Source organism: Scyliorhinus canicula, chromosome 2 (assembly GCF_902713615.1).
Source record: "Scyliorhinus canicula chromosome 2, sScyCan1.1, whole genome shotgun sequence".
Classification (NCBI taxonomy): Eukaryota; Metazoa; Chordata; class Chondrichthyes; order Carcharhiniformes; family Scyliorhinidae; genus Scyliorhinus; species Scyliorhinus canicula.
The window spans coordinates 169,572,970-169,589,381 of record NC_052147.1 but is presented as its reverse complement, the minus strand read 5'-3'; the positions used below and the strand labels follow the sequence as shown (position 1 = coordinate 169,589,381).

General features: G+C 48.8%; 1 protein-coding gene across 2 annotated transcripts in view; it reads right to left on the bottom strand.

Moving 5' to 3' along the window:
- Positions 1-11,164, bottom strand: part of rab5b (RAB5B, member RAS oncogene family) — a 100,315-nt gene extending 89,151 nt beyond the window's left edge. Inside the window, exon 1 of one of the 2 annotated variants that reach the window (XM_038789025.1) lies at positions 10,985-11,164. The gene's annotated coding sequence lies outside the window, so the exon portion shown is untranslated. The remainder of the gene's footprint in view (positions 1-10,984) is intronic. The other variant, XM_038789023.1, reaches the window with a different exon arrangement.
- Between the last annotated feature and the right edge of the window lie 5,248 nt (positions 11,165-16,412).

The window sequence follows — 16,412 nt, the reverse complement described above, 5'->3', positions numbered from 1 at the left end:
GGCAGTTCATCACTGCCTTCTCAAGAGCATTTAGGTAATAAATGCTGGCCTAGCCAGTGACACCCACATCCCACAAAATAATATATTTTTAAAAATCATATTAGAACATAGAACATAGAACAGTACAGCACAGAACAGGCCCTTCGGCCCTCGATGTTGTGCCGAGCAATGATCACCCTACTTAAACCCACATACCCGTAACCCAACAATCCCCCCATTAACCTTACACTACGGGCAATTTAGCATGGCCAATCCACCTAACCCGCACATCTTTGGACTGTGGGAGGAAACCGGAGCACCCGGAGGAAACCCACGCACACACAGGGAGGACGTGCAGACTCCACACAGACAGTGACCCAGCCGGGAATCGAACCTGGAACCCTGGAGCTGTGAAGCATTGATGCTAACCACCATGCTATATTAAAAAGGTATTTACTCGGTTTGGGTCTTCCGAACCTGATGCATTATTACTGGGCGGCGAATATGGAGAAGGTACGGAGCTGGGTCGGAGGGGTTGACTCCCAGTGGGTCAGAATGGAGGAGAGTTTGTGTAGGGGACCGGGATTGAATGCGCTAGCAACAGCACCGCTCCCGACAGCCCCGGGGAAATACTACGGGAGTCCGGTAGTAAGAGCATCGCTGAAAATTTGAAGGCAGTTTCGCCAGCACTTTGGGTTGGGGGCAGGGTCAAGGGAAATGCCGATTCAAGGGAACCATAGATTTGAGCCGGGAAATGAGAAGGTCAAATTTGAACTGAGGGGATGGATGGAGGGGTGCTACAATTTATGGGCATTATTCATTTTGCACTTTCGAGAATTGGATTACATCGAACATTAGCGGGGGAGGTGGCTGGGAGGGTTGGGGGGGAAAGGGGACTGTATGTGTTAATGGTGACTACGGGTGATTCCTCATTCCTCTGTTATTTGTTTATGTTAACATGTGGGCTAATGTTTGGTGGGAGGATGGGATTGCTGTTATTGATATGGGGATTGACATTGCATTCGTTACTGATTCTTGTTTATTGTTGGTGGGTGTAAATTTGGGAGAAAATGTGAAAAAGGAGAATAAAAAATTTTTTTTTAAAAAAGGTTACTCATTTCATGTTTTCTATGTACAAAATTATGGAGGGGGAAATGGAAGGACCTATTTCCCTGGGAGATTTAAGTAATTTGAGTTTCTGAGGGATAAGAGGGAAGGAGAATACTTTTTCATCCAGAGAGGGTCTGAACCTCATTGCCTGAAAGGATGGTAGAAGCAAAAACCAGTGGTTAAGAAATACTGGATATGCACATGAAATACATGGCTATGGACCAAGAGCTAAAAAGTGGGATAGGCTGGATAGCTTTCTCAGTCATCACAGGTGCCATCCTTCTGCACCAGAAAGTTTCAATGTTCCTTAACAATACTATTGATCATTACTGGCAAAAAAAAACATTCCTTCTAGAATTGCTTTGGAGGGCAGCGCGGTGGCGCAATGGTTAATGTTAACTCATGGCGCTGAGGTCCCAGGTTCGATCCCAGCTCTGGGTCACTGTCCGTGTGGAGTTTGCACATTCTCCCCTTGTTTGCGTGGGTTTCGCCCCCACAACCCAAAGATGTGCAGGGTAGGTGGATTGGCCTCGATAAATTGCCCCTTGGAAACTCTAAATTTTTTTTTAAAGAATTGCTTTGGAATGGGAATATTCTACATGACAGTGAGGGGTGCTGGCAATACACCCTAGAAGCGAACTTCCTAATCTGCTTCTACCATACAAAATAAGCTGTATTTTGTTTCCTAATCCACTGGCAGGCATACCTACATATTCCACATATTGAATTAAACCATTCACAACCTTGGTATCAGTGCCACATCTCCTTACCAGGATAGCTTACTTCCTTCCACCCATCACTATCTCTACCGTGGCCTTTTCAATGTCAACACCCATACACAGCTTTAAAGTGTTTTTTACTCCCTCCTTGATGGTGCCTCCCACCTCCTCCACAAACTCCAATCTGTTGCTAAGTGCTTTGCATTACACCAAGTCCTGCTCATCCATCTTCAATGATCTTCACTGGTTGCCAAGTTTAAAATTCCCATCCTCATCTGCAACTCCAATCATGACATTGCGCAACCCATCTCTAAACTCAAAACTTTTGTGGAACACTCCCTTTCTTGAACGCAAACCTGTTATTCACACCTTCTCGTCAACCTGGTATTGGTAGAAAGCCTTTAATGCCTTTCAGCCCTAACCTCTGGAGCTTCCTCCCTTATATCTCTTTTAAGAACCTTTTCAAAACGCAAACCCTTCAAGCAAACTTTTCCTCAAGTCTCTTGGCTTTCAGCTTTGACATCCATAGGTTTCTACCCCTCTCTGAAGCACCTGGGAATGTTTATTCATTAATGTTGTTTTGTACTCAAAAGTGACAGTTGAAGCAAGTGATGTCATCACAAGGGAAGTTGGTGAGTTTTCTTGACACAATATTGTCTTTGCTATGTTTCTGAGGGATAGCTGGGCACCTGTTTTGTGGAATGCACATGCTATGCCATGTACAAACTCCAGGATCTTTCTCATGTCCTGTACAAACACATGTGCAGGTAGCTTCATCAGCTGGAGGAGCCAGAGGTCTGTGTTTCAACGCACCTGTGAGGCTGAGAGCTTTATAGATTGCACATTTCTGGATGTAGTCACTCCATAGTTTAAGGATGTGCAAACAGTGAGGGAATGAGTGATCGTTTGGTAGTCAAGGAGGACAAGGCAGAAGTGCCTTGAGTATACCTTTCTCTCCAACCACAAGTCAGCTCTGAATACATGTGAAAGTATTACTTTATTTGGGGAATGCAGTGTAGTAATAAAAATAATAATAACCTTTATTAGCAACACAAGTAAGCTTACGTTAGCACTGCGCCACACTCCAGCGCCCGTTCAGGCACATTGAGGGAGAATTCAGAATATCCAATTCACCTAAGCACATCCTTCAGGACTTGTGGGAGGAAACCGGAGCACCCGGAACAAACCCATGCAGGCAAGGGGAGAATGTGCAGACTTCGCAGAGTCACCCAAGCCGGGAATCGAACCTGGGTCCCTGGCGCTGTGAAGCAACAGTGCTAACGTGCCGCCCAGAGACAAGTAGTATAGATTGACGTGTGTGTGTGTATGTGTGTGTGCATGTATAAATACCCAGAGGGCATGGCCCATATTGGTACCAATTACATAGGTAGAAATACGGATAAGTTTCTGCAGGCAGATTTGAGAATTTAAGAAAGCTGGGAAGGAAAATAGCAAGCGGGTACTCCCAGTGCCATGCACTAGTGAATATAGAAATAGGATACAGTAGTTGATAGTGGATGGAGAGATGGTGCAGGAGGAATGGCTTTAGATCCCTGCAATTAGGGGCCCAATTCTGGGGGAAACAAGACCTATACAGGCTGGATGGGTTGACCTCAACGGGTCTGGCATCAATGTCTTCATTAGGGCAATTTGCTAATGCTCCTGGGATGGATTCAAACCAAATTGGCTGGGGGAAGGGAACCAGGATGTAGCATTAGAAAGGAGAAACAAATGCACAAAGAATTAGGAGAGACAGACCTTAACAGTCCAAGAATACGGTAATAAATGGAATAAGAGCAAGAGTGAATGATACATAATCTAAATTAAGTTTGCATTAAATGTACACTTGCACACAAAGCATTGTAAATAAGATGATAAGCTGCAGGTGCAGATAACCACATGGGAATATGATGTCCCGGCAATAACAAGAGGCCTGACTCAAAAAAGGACAAGAGTGGGTACTAAATATTTCTGCATATAAGCAGAGAAGGCAAGCAAGGAGGTGGAGTGGCAGCATTGATTAAGGGGAGTATTACAATGCTGGAGCAAGGATGTCCTGCAGGGGTCCAAGACAGAATCGATTTTACCGTCTAGAAATAAAAAGGATACCATTAGCCCACTGGAGTACTCTACAGGCTGCCACTTATGGTAAAGTAAGAAGTCTTACACACCAGGTTAAAGTCCAACAGGTTTGTTTTGCATCATTAGCTTTTGGAGCACTGCTCCTTCCTCAGGTGAATGCTCCTTCCTCAGGTGAATGAAGAGGTGGGTTCCAGAAACATATGTATAGACAAAGTCAATGATGCAAGACAATACTTTAAATGAGAGTCTTTGCAGTCCAAGCCGGCATCTCCACGCTTATGGGAAAGACAGGAGAAAATTTGCAGGGAAATTACAGAGAGGTGCAAAAACTATAAAGTACTATTAACATAGGATTTGGATTAACCTAATGTAAACTAGGATGGCAATAGCATAAAGGAAGAGCGACATAAGAGTTTTTGAATATGTTCAGGAGAACTTTCTTGATGAATAAGGAAGGACGCATTGCAGGATCTGGCTCTCAGGGAAGAGTTGGGTCAAGTGTCAGTAGGGGATCATTTAGGGACTGATGATCATTGTATCATATGGTTTAGGTTAGCAATGGAAAAAGACAAAGAGCAATCAAGGGTGAAAATGGTTAACTGAAGGGGGGGGTCCAATTTTAGTGGGATGAGAACAGATATGGCGAGGTAAACTAGAATCAATGTTTGGCAGGCAAGGCATTAGCAGAACAATGGGTTGCTTTTAAAGAGGGAACGGTTCAGGTGCAGGTGAGGCATGTTAACACGAGCGGAAAAAGCCAGAGCTCTCTGGGTGAAGGAAGGGAGTAAAATGAAGCAGAAAAAGGATGCTTATGTCAGATATCAGCTTGATAATAACCAAGTGAGCATCAGGCTAAATATTGAGCAGAAGTGAAAAACAAAATAAGAGAGGCAAAGAGAGTATGAGAAGAGACTAGCAGATGACATACAAGAGAATGCAAAAGTATTCTATAGACATAATGTTTTACATTCATAACAATACAAGATGTTTATGTTGCCTAAATGGTGGACGCAGATTCAATTGCAGCTTTCGAGAAAGAACTGGGTAACTACCTGAAGAGAGGATTTGCAGGGCTACGAGGAAAGGGTGGACCAATGAGACTAGCTGAACTGGACCCCGGAAGTGTAGAAGGTTTTAGACAGGCAGCATGGTCGGCGGGCCGAAGGGCCTGTTCCTGTGCTGTACCTTTCTTTGTTAGTTCTTGCAGAAAGACAGCATGGGCACAATGAGCCAAATGGCCTCCTACTGTGCTGTAACCATTCTAGGATTCTATGTCAGTGCTGAGGAATGTAACAATTTTTCCACATTGTGCCAGCTGTAATCATCTCTAGGTCACGGACATCATTGCGCAGATGCAGAGTAATGCTTTACCTAAACTCTACCAATAACATGAATTAACTTCAAAAAAAATACTCCATATACCAATGTGTTTCTTTAAATTCCATCACCAGTTATTTGCACAGCCTCTACAATTATGCATTGATAGTTTTATACACATGCTCAACAAGAAATGATTAAAGCTGCCGAAACTCATTTCACTTACAGTTAAGGGACTAGTGTTCTGTCATTATTTCATGGATTTAAACTCAAATGTATGACAAGAAAGGATTGTGCTAATCTATTGTGATAACTAGTCCTGAATTGAACTTCTTACCATACACCTTCTTAGTGAGGCAATTAAAATTAAAAACCATTAAAAATTGCATTTTTTGTGAAATACCCAAAACTCCAATAAGTGATTTTAAAAACCTCAATATACATGGTGCCTCTCACAAGCCTTTCTTACAAATAACTGGTTCCTTTAAAGTAGTAAATTTGTGAGCAACAAGAAGGTAGTGCCAAAGCGATTCATCTACATCAAAGTGATTCATCATGAGAATGGTCCCAGGGACAAGGAACTTCAGTTACAGGGATAGATGGAGAGATTAGGGCTGTTTTCAGTGGAGAAGTGAAGGATGTGATGAGATTTGATAGAGGTATTCAAAAGCAAGAGAGGTAGGACGGAAAAGATAGGGAAAACCCGTTCCATTGGTAGAACGGTCAAGAACAAGAGGACACAAATTTCAGGTAATTGGCAAAAGAAGCAATAGGGACATATTTTGAATGTAAGTGGTTAGGATCCCTGGGACCATTCTCGTGAATCGTGTGTGTGAATCACTTTGGCAGTACATTTTCATTGCTCACAAATTTACGACTTTAAAGGAACCAGTTATTTGCCAGAAAGGCTGAGAGAGGGCAGCACAGTGGCCTAGTGGTTAGCACAACCGCCTCACGGCGCTGAGGTCCCAGGTTGGATCCCGGCTCTGGGTCACTGTCTGTGTGGAGTTTACACATTCTCCCCGTGTCTGCGTGGGTTTCGCCCCCACAACCCAAAAAATGTGCAGAGTAGGTGGATTGGCCACGCTAAATTGCCCCTTAATTGGAAAAAAATAATTGGCTAATCTAAATTTAAAAAAAAAAGAAAGGCTGAGAGGGGCACCATGTATATCAAGGTTTTTGAAATCACTTATTTTAGTTTTAGGTATTTCACAAAAAATGCAATGGAATGCATTGCCCAAGTTTGGTGGAGGCAGGGTCAAATGAGGCAATCAAGGAGAATTATATTTTTATCTGAAAAGGAAGAATGTGCAGGGCAATGGGGAGAAGGCAGGGGAGTGGTATTAGTTAAATTGCTGTGGAGAGTCAATGGATGCATGGCGGGCCGAATTAGCTCTTTCTGTGCTGGAACAATTCTAACTGTGATTCTCTACAACGGTACCATTGTTGATACTGACCCCATGAAGATCTGTACTACAGCGTACGACAGCATTAAATTTTAGAGGATTACTGGAGAGCAACACAATTATATAAAACTGAAGCTTGCAGCACCTATCGCTCAATTAGGCATTTTGCCAGCTTCCAAACTAATTCTGATTTCAATAACTTAAGATTATTACCATTACTCCCATTTTACCAGACTGCCAAGATTGGCACCAGTTCTGTTGTTGCCATTTGCAGCTTTCAGCCCATCTTTTGTTTACTTGCCCAATACCAGCATCTTTTGCCTTTCACAACCATTCTTTTTGTCATTTAATCCCTTCTGCTTTGGACACCAAAGAACCCTTTTGCTCTTCCTCCTGTACTTCCTTAAATAATATTACATCTCTAACTTCTTCCAGCTTTGACAAAAGATCATTATCAATTTCGGAGGTTATCTCTATTTCTCCCTTTGTCTGGTGCTACCTAATGTTATTTCCAGAATTTTCTGTTTTATTTCACATTTCCAGCATCTGTGGTATTTTGCTTTTACATACACGTATCACAGAATGCTGCAGTGCAGTAGAGGCCCTTTGTCCCATTGAATCTGTACCGATGCATGAAAGGCCATCATGCTCACCTAATCCCACTTGCCAGTACTTGGTCCATAGCCTTGAATGTTATATCCACGTATATATCCATTTCAAAAATAACTGGCCTCTGAATCATTTTTGTTTTTAAATTACAATGGTATATCAGTAGCATTAGTATTCTGCTGAACAAGATCAAATGCATGCATGGGCCTTTTCATGTGACTTCATCATCTTATGATCGTTCAGTCACAAAGTAACCATGATGGAGATATCAATACCTGCCCGATTCAACATATGCTGCTGGCTGAAGGATAATGGAAGAAACAAAAATTGCACAAAAGGCTATAATCCTAATAAAAATTGGTTCTGAATACTTCAGTTATGTTTTTAAATTTTACATGGTGATACTCCAACAGGTAGAAAAACAGACATTATTTTCTGACATATTTATATTAGACGTTTTTGATACCTTGCATATAAAACTGTACTTTATATACCAATGTTACTCAACCACAGCCACACCTGCAATCTTTGATGTCCTAGTCTCCAATTACTCCATTATGTCCTCTCTCACTCCTCGGCCATTTCCTCTGGTTTGGCCCTCATCTGCCCTCCCCAAGTCCAAAGGATGCTGAGTTTAAAGGATTCAAGACAACTGGCTTTGCCATCCATTGAGAGATCTGCCTGCTCCACCTAAAACATTATTGAGCCCGATGGTCCCACGGACTTCTGGGTCACCAAAATCCGAGACAATCCAACCAGCCGGCTCTGCAGCATCCCTCCATTCTACTAGCCCACCAGGCCAAACTTCCTCTAATGTTCACCCAGTTATCATTAGGAGACCCCACCACCTGTTCCCTCGATTCTATCCCTGGTAAACTGATTATCCACTCCCCTCATGGCCCCATGTTAGCAGATGTTGATAATGGTTTTCCCTCTTCAGATTTTTGACCCTTTTATCTATAAATCTGACGTCTCCATTCTCATCAAAACAACCACCACTAATTCCAACTTCCTTGCAAACTAACATTCCATCTCCAACCTCCCTTTCCTCTCCAAAGTCCTTGAATATGTTGGCACCTCCCAATCTGTTCTCATTGGGACGCCATGTTTGAATCTCTGCAATCAGGTTTCCACCATCCACAAAACAGCTGTCAAAATCACATTCTATGTAACTGTGATAAAGTTAAACTTTCCCTCCTCGCCCTTCTGCAGCCTTCGACAGTTGACTACACCATCCTCCACCATCTCGTGAAGGCCTTACCTTTCCTTATCTCAATAATTTCCCTCAACCCTCGGATATTTGCACACCCTGGGCTCTTGTGCACCCCCAGGTTTAATTGTTCCACCATTAATCTGAAATTAACCTGCATCTCTCTATCTCACCGTCTGCCTTCAAAACACTCCTTAAACCCACCCAAGCTTTTGAACATTTAAGTGAATTAGTTGTGTCATCAATTGTTTTATAACACTCCTGTGAAGCGCCTTGGAAAGTTTTGTTACATTTGAGGTGCTTTATAAATACAAGTCCTTGGTATATATTTATTTTCTACAGCTTAAGTCATAAACTGTTCCCATTTTATTTTAAAATGCGATGCATTCCTCATTAATAATAATCTTTATTATTGTCACAAGCAGCTTACATTAACACTACAATTAAGTTACTGTGAAAATCTCCTAGTCGCCACACTCCGGCACCTGTTCGGGTACACAGAGGGAGAATTCAGAATGTCCAATTCACCTAACAAGCACGTCTATTGGGACTTGTGGGAGGAAACCGGAGCACCCGGAGGAAGCCCACGCAGACACAGGGAGAACGTGCAGACTCCGCACAGATAGTGACCCAAGCGGGAATCAAACCTGGGACCCTGGCGCTGTGAAGCAACAGTGTTCATTACATTGCCTACACGATCTTTCTTATTTACAATTTCCTACATGGCCTAGTACTGATCATGGTCACGTCACTGGAAAAGGTATCAAAAAGAGGCTAAATAACTCACCAAAAAACAAGGTCAGAAATATCAGCAGGCGAGACATCTTGTCCCATTTCAAATACCTATCTCTTGTGGATATATTTAAAGCAAGACCAGAACCATAGGTCATCCTCTCATGCAAATATTGGATTCAAAGTCACTAACAGTTACTTTTGAGAGACTGTAATCTAATCTTGTCCAGATGAAAGAGAGCAGCGCTCTCACAGGATAACTATTAACCCCTCATTATGTTTCAGTGTTATAATCGCTCACAGAAATCACATACAAAATAAACAAAATCCTGTTAGGCCTTAAAAGGGAGACGCCCATTTGAGGATTTATCACAACACAAGGTTAACTGCTGAGACAAGCTCCGCATGCCTATGTCAACAAAACACATATAACTCATTTCCTTCCAGGTAGCACCAGGGGTCGTTCTTTAAAGACAAATGCCTAATTTTTAAAAGCTGCCAGTTCTCATTCGATGTAGTTCATTCCTATACATGTACAGCTGGATTTGGGCATGCCAAATCTTGCATTAGCATGTCACAAGCAACTGTTTCATCTATCAGCCTTGTTTGGATCTTCGTGAAATACCTATCTCAGGGATAAATATCCACGACCCTTCCTCACAAACAAGCCCTGTCAGTGTAGACGGATGGTGGGAAAATTCAATCGACTTTGAACAATGCTCGATGCAGTCGGTGGGGTGAAACAAAGCCACTCACTCCTGCACCCACCTCACTCACTATAAAGCAGCTACGCACCCAAAATACAGAAGTCGCAGGGCCGGGAGTTCAGAGACCCCCTTCAACTCCAGCCGAGGTCTCTCAGGCCAAGTCAAAGCCTCGGGGCAGGTGGACACACCCCGGGCAGGGACCCTGGCGCCCCGCTCCACCCGACCGGCCTGAGCTCGGTTCTTTCCCCCTTCCCCCGGCCTAGAGCCCTCACTCCCCCCGGACTCTGGGCCCGGGTCCCTGTGCCTCTCCCCCGGACTCTGGGCCCGGGTCCCTGTGCCTCTCCCCCGGGCTCTGGGCCCAAGTCCCTGTGCCTCTCCCCCCCCCCCGAGCTCTGGGCCCGGGTCCCTATGCCGCTCTTCCCCCCCCCCCCCCCCGGCCCTGGTCCCTAAGCCTCTCTTCCCCCCCCCCCCCCCCCCCGGGCTCTGGGCCCAAGTCCCTGTGCCTCTCTCCCCCCCCCCGGCTCTGGGCCCAAGTCCCTGTGCCTCTCCCCCCCCGGGCTCTGGGCCCGGGTCCCTAAGCCTTTCTCCCCCCCCCCCCCCCCGGGCTCTGGCCCGGGTCCCTGTGCCTCTCCCCCCCCCCCCGGCTCTGGGCCCAAGTCCCTGTGCCTCTCCCCCCCGGGCTCTGGGCCCAAGTCCCTGTGCCTCTCCCCCCCGGGCTCTGGGCCCAAGTCCCTGTGCCTCTCTCCCCCCCCCCCCCCCGGGCTCTGGGCCCAAGTCCCTATGCCTCTCTCTCCCCCCCCCCCCCCCCCGGCTCTGGGCCCAAGTCCCTGTGCCTCTCTCCCCCCCCCCCCCCCCCCCCCCGGCTCTGGGCCCAAGTCCCTGTGCCTCTCCCCCCCCGGGGCTCTGGGCCCGGTTCCCTGTGCCTCCCCCCCCCCCCGGGGCTCTGGGCCCGGTTCCCTGTGCCCCCCCCCCCGGGGCTCTGGGCCCGGTTCCCTGTGCCTCCCCCCCCCCCCCCCCCCCCCGGGCTCTGGGCCCGGTTCCCTGTGCCTCTCCCCCAGAGCTCTGGGCCCGGTTCCCAGTGCATCTCCCCGGGCTCTGGGCCCGGTTTCTTACCTGCTCCGTCTCCCCCGGACCGCTTCACTCCTCACAGCCGCCGCACTCCGTTCCTCTGCCGCTGTGCTGGCTGTGTCTCCATCCGCTGCAAAGAGTGCCGCTATTGTCGGGGTTGGGAGGCGTTGTCTGCATGGCGGGGGCTTCAGTCAACGTGGAATCAGACTGCGCAATGTTTTCATCAGGAGCCTCGTCAGCTGTACCGCAAATCTATTCAGTCTGTCTCACTATTCTCAGACTGAGGTAAACCGTACAGGCATTTCTTTAATGTAGAAAGTAAACTAGCATTTCTTTAAATGTGACATACAAAGATGTCATTACAAAGTGATTTTTTTTGGTCGAACAATTGACAAGTGTGGGAAATTTGCATTAAGATGCATCATTGTATGGCCAAATATTGCTTCTACGCCATCAAAATAATAATTCATGGTGATGGTTAAGATTATGGGCATCCCAATCTCTGAAACAACCTCTGACTCACCACCTCCCCACCCCCCACACAAAAAATGCCAACTTGGCAGTGCCAACCTGACAGTGCACATGCCAGCACCACCAGTGCACCTTCACAGTGCCAGACCAGCACCAAGCATGTCAGGGCTCCACCCTACCCAAAGGACATGGGGCAAGGGGGTCTCCAATCCTCCCACAAGTGCCATCCATCTGATCCCCCTTTGTGGAGACTAGAACCAAACAGCAGTCACCCAAGGTCTTCAATAAGATGTCTTACAACACCAGGTTCAAGTCCAACACAGGTTAAAGTCCAACAGGTGTGTTTCAAATACTAACTTTCAGAGCACTGCTCCTTCCTCAGGTGAAGGAGCAGCACTCCGAAAGCTAGTGTTTGAAACAAACCTGTTGGACTTTAACCTGGTGTTGTAAGACTTCTTACTGTGCTCACCCCAGTCAAACCTCAGCATCTCCTCTTCAAGGCAAAGGGGAGAAATCCAAAGCCTCAGGTACGTTGGGAGTCTGCACATTAAGGTGAGACTAGCTATCTCGCTTTAATATGCAGATTTGCCAAAAAATGATCCCGCCTACAATGGTTGGGATTTACATGCCAACATCCCGTGAGATTGCGGTAGATCTCACAAGGCGTTGTGATCTGGGTAGATCCCGGGAGCGGGGTCTCCCAGTTTTTATCGGCAACGGTGCGCCCCGGCGGCTGCTTTTCGGGTACAGTGTGGCCGTTGGATCATGCCCTATGTCCTTCTATGTTAGTAAAGAGAATTTCTATTTAGAGGATGATGCTAAGTTAGCCTCCTTAACTGAGGCAGGCAACAAAGGTTTTTTTAATCCTAGATATCAAATTAACCCTGTCAAGACCACATTTATTCCCCTGGGAAGTAGTAATTCATCTAGGCTTATACCAGATAGCCCTGTTTTTTGCCAGTCTGGCCAGGCCACTGCCTGGTGCTGCATGTTTATGTATGATGTCGAGATGCTGCCGTTGGACTCGACTAGTAAGAAGTCTTACAACACCAGGTTAAAGTCCAACAGGTCTGTTTGCAATCACTAGCTTTCGGAGTGCAACTGCCCGAAGTGTTGACGCTGGGACTGAATCGGTGGACTTCTATGATAACAGAATTGACACCAGTCCCAGAGCAATGCATGATCCGTTAAAGGGCTAGTACTAGCACCACATGGAACTCGAGTGATTCAAATGAAAAACGGTGTCTGATTCGATGGGGTCGGGTTGCCACTCGAGAGGCTGACAAGCTGCAGCCACATATAGACACTCCATGCCCCACACACACTCATCCCAGCCAACAAGATGGCAGCAAGAGGAGCGGCACCCTGGTTCGCGGACGCAGAGATCAATATCCTGTTGGATGCCGTGGAGGAGAGGTAGGCCACCCTTTTCCCCGGGGTGGGAAGGAGGCTGCCACCCGCCGCCGTACACTGGGCCCCACCCCAGGACCGGACTACAGTGCTGGAAGAAGTTGCACAACCTCCTCAGGGCGGCCTGGGTGTGTAGGCAGCACAGTGCCCCTGACACCAACCCCCCTACCCCCCCAACCACCACCACCACCCCAGAAGGCGACCGAACCCCATTCGCCAGCAGTCTGCTCACACCCTACCCTGCACCACTTACCAGAACCCATACCGCCTGCCATGGCCAGGTGCCATAGCCGCAAAGGTCACCAGCTGCCCACCTCATGTGCTGCATGTGTCCGACAGCTGTGTGCTTTCTTCCCCCCCCCCCCCCCCCCCCACCTGCCCCCTCTCCAAGACAAGGTGATGCATGACTGCAGAGAGAGAAGACCGAAGGGGAACCATTGGAGCAGTGGCGGGCATTGGACCTGGTCAGTGGGCTTGGGGAGAGAAAGCTGTCGCCGAGGCAGAGGTCGGCATCAGGCAACCAAGTAAGTCACGGCTGAGTTGTGGTGTCGTTATGGTATGCGTGGCAAGACCCTCACTCCACCCCACCTCCCCCACACCAGCACGACCCCATTGCCTCCACACCAGCACACCTCCCCCACAGTACCCCACCACCCCCACAAAACCACATATCACCCCATCTTTCCCACAGTACCCCACCGATCCCACCTACCCCCACCATGCCACCTACACCACCCCCACACAACCCCACCCCCCAACACTGACTTTCCATCACAGCTGTCTCCAACACCTTCCAAACTCACCTCGGTTGGGCACTTTAGTGGAGAGGCTCCTGGGGCACTATCTGGTGTGCACACACACGTGCAGTGGTACCTCAGGTGGAGGTAGGAACCCCTGGGGGGACAGACAGTCAGAGGGCGGTCCAACCCCAGCTGCTGTCAAGTAGGTCTCAGGCTTCTGGAAAGGGCAGTCCCATCGAAACTGGAGATGCAGACATAGAGCCAAGGACTACATGAGGGGCTGTCAGCAACCCATCCGGAGCCAGAAGGTACAGTTGGAGTCCAACCGCCTGCAGGGACAGGAGGCGGTGCCCAGCTGGTGCGCGGTGGAGCCCTTGGGGCGAAGGTATCAGCCAGTGGTCAGGATGTCCAAGGCCTAGGGCAATCTGGGAGGGCGATGGCCTAGGCACATGACTGGGCTGCCCTGTCACAGGCAGCTATGTACCACGGCCACCTGGACACTGCAGCGGCACTCCAGAACATGTACCAGTCACAACGGGTTATGGCTGTGGGTGTCGACAGCATTGCCAGTTTGCTGGCTGGCCTACGTCAGTCACAGAATGATGTGGCACAGTGGCAGAGGGAGGTGGCCCAATTTCTGTGCTCCATGGCCGCGAGCATTGAGACCCTGGCCGAGGCGAGAGCGGGACTCCAGGACTGGCAGTGCCAGGTGGCGGGTAGCCCCAGGAGTTTACTCAAGTCGCACCCCCATCCCAAGGCGTCGCCCAGGGGTCATCGGGCAACCCGAGGGAGGAGGAGGTAACGAGGCCCATGACGCAGGGGAGGAGCTGGAACACCACAGTGCCTTGGATCTCCCATCTCCTGTCCCACCTGATGGGCTGTAGGTAGAACAGGTGGCACCATGCCACCTGGGACACCCAAGCAACACCACCCTATGGCCACCAAGGGGGACCCATGTCAAAGTGCGAGAATCGCAATAGGTCTCCTCAACCCTGATGTACCACCTGGGGATCCACCTAGACGTAGCGTTAGGGCCTGTGTGACCAGAAAGGTAGACACCAGTTAAGTTAGCATGTCTGTAGCACACAGGATAGCATTAGGGGCTAGGCCACAAACTGTTATAGAGAGTTTCACCTGTTAAGCTCAAAATAAACACCTGTGCACATAAGTTCCAACCAGCCTCAGTGCTCTTTCAGAAGGGTGTAAAGGGATGGGCTGGGCTGGCTGGAGAGGGGATGCTGGGCGGGGGGTTGGAGGGGATGAAATGGAGGTGGCAGGGGCCGGGGCCTCCAGGTCGGATAACGCACATTGCCCCAGTACCCCGCCCCTCCACCTATCTCTCAATACCCCCCTCCCCCTCGCACCCCTTCCCGACCTCCGCCAACCCAAGGGTTCAATGGGACCATGTGATGGACTGGTCAGCTCGCATGCAGGGCTCACCCATGGACAAAAGAACAAAGAAAAGTACAGCACAGGAACAAGCCCTTTGGCCCTCCAAGCCTGCGCCGACCATGCTGCCCATCAAAACTAAAATCTTCTACACTTCTGGAGTCCGTATCCCTCTATCCCCATCCTATTCATGTATTTCAATCCTATTCATGTATTCATGGACGGTGGAGAGTGCTACCGTGGGCGGGACTCAGATGTTGTCGAATGATATGGAGCACCAGAGCTCATAGTGGAGAGGGTCATCACCATCTTCCATGCCATGGATCAGATCCGCCGTTACTACCAGCCCAGGGCCCCACCTGGTAGTGAGGCAGGTAGAAATTGTAGAGGGGGCTGCAGGAGACAGGGGTGTGAGGGTGTTGGGAGGTGGTGCAGGGAGAGTGTCCATGGGAGTGGGTGGTCGGGTGGAATGAGATGTTTGTGCTGTCGACAAGGCCCCCTAGTTGGTGAACCTGGAGGTGATTAGAGCGTCAAATGTGCGCCGGCCCGGGTGTACACGTTGTTCGGCCTCCTGTGCCTCCCCGGGCCCCATGCCAAGGGGCAGCACGGTAGCATTGTGGATAGCACAATTGCTTCACAGCTCCAGGGTCCCAGGTTCAATTCCGGCTTGGGTCACTGTCTGTGCGGAGTCTGCACATCCTCCCCGTGTGTGCGTGGGTTTTCTCCGGGTACTCCAGTGTCCTCCCACAGTCCAAAGATGTGCAGGTTAGGTGGATTGGCCATGATAAATTGCACTTAGTGTCCAAAATTGCCCTTAGCGTTGGGTGAGGTTACTGGTTTATGGGGATAGGGTGGAGGTGTTGATCTTGGGTAGGGTGCTCTTTCCAAGAGCCGGTGCAGACTCGATGGGCCGAATGGCCTCCTTCTGCACTGTAAATTCTATGCCCTGCCCCTCCCCTGCATCCTCCTCGTCGGACCAGGGCTAGCATTCATCCCCCGCCTCCAGCACGTTGCCCTTCTGCTGCTCAATGTTGTGGAGGATGCAGCAGGCCACCACGATGTAGGTGACCATCCCAGTTATACTGGAGGGCCCCTACAGAGTGGTACAAGCACCTGAACCACATCTTCAGGAAGACGATGAGACTCTTGGTCGCTACATGGGCATTGTCGTAGCAGGTCTCTACGTTGGTCTGTGGCCTCCGGATAGGCGTCATCAGCCACACCTGCAGTAGATAACCCCTGTTGCCCAGGGGCCAACCCCTCGCCCTCAAAGGTGTCAGGAACAGTAGAGTTTGCCAGGATAAAGTCCTTGTGCATGCTGCTTGGAGGCGCAGATGTATAAGATGTGCAGCTCAATGTCACACACCAGCTACATGTTTATCGAGTGGAACTTGAGTGGTTTTTGTAGACCGGCTCATCTTGAGCCGGTGCTCATAGGGGAATATACATCTGCCGATGACCTC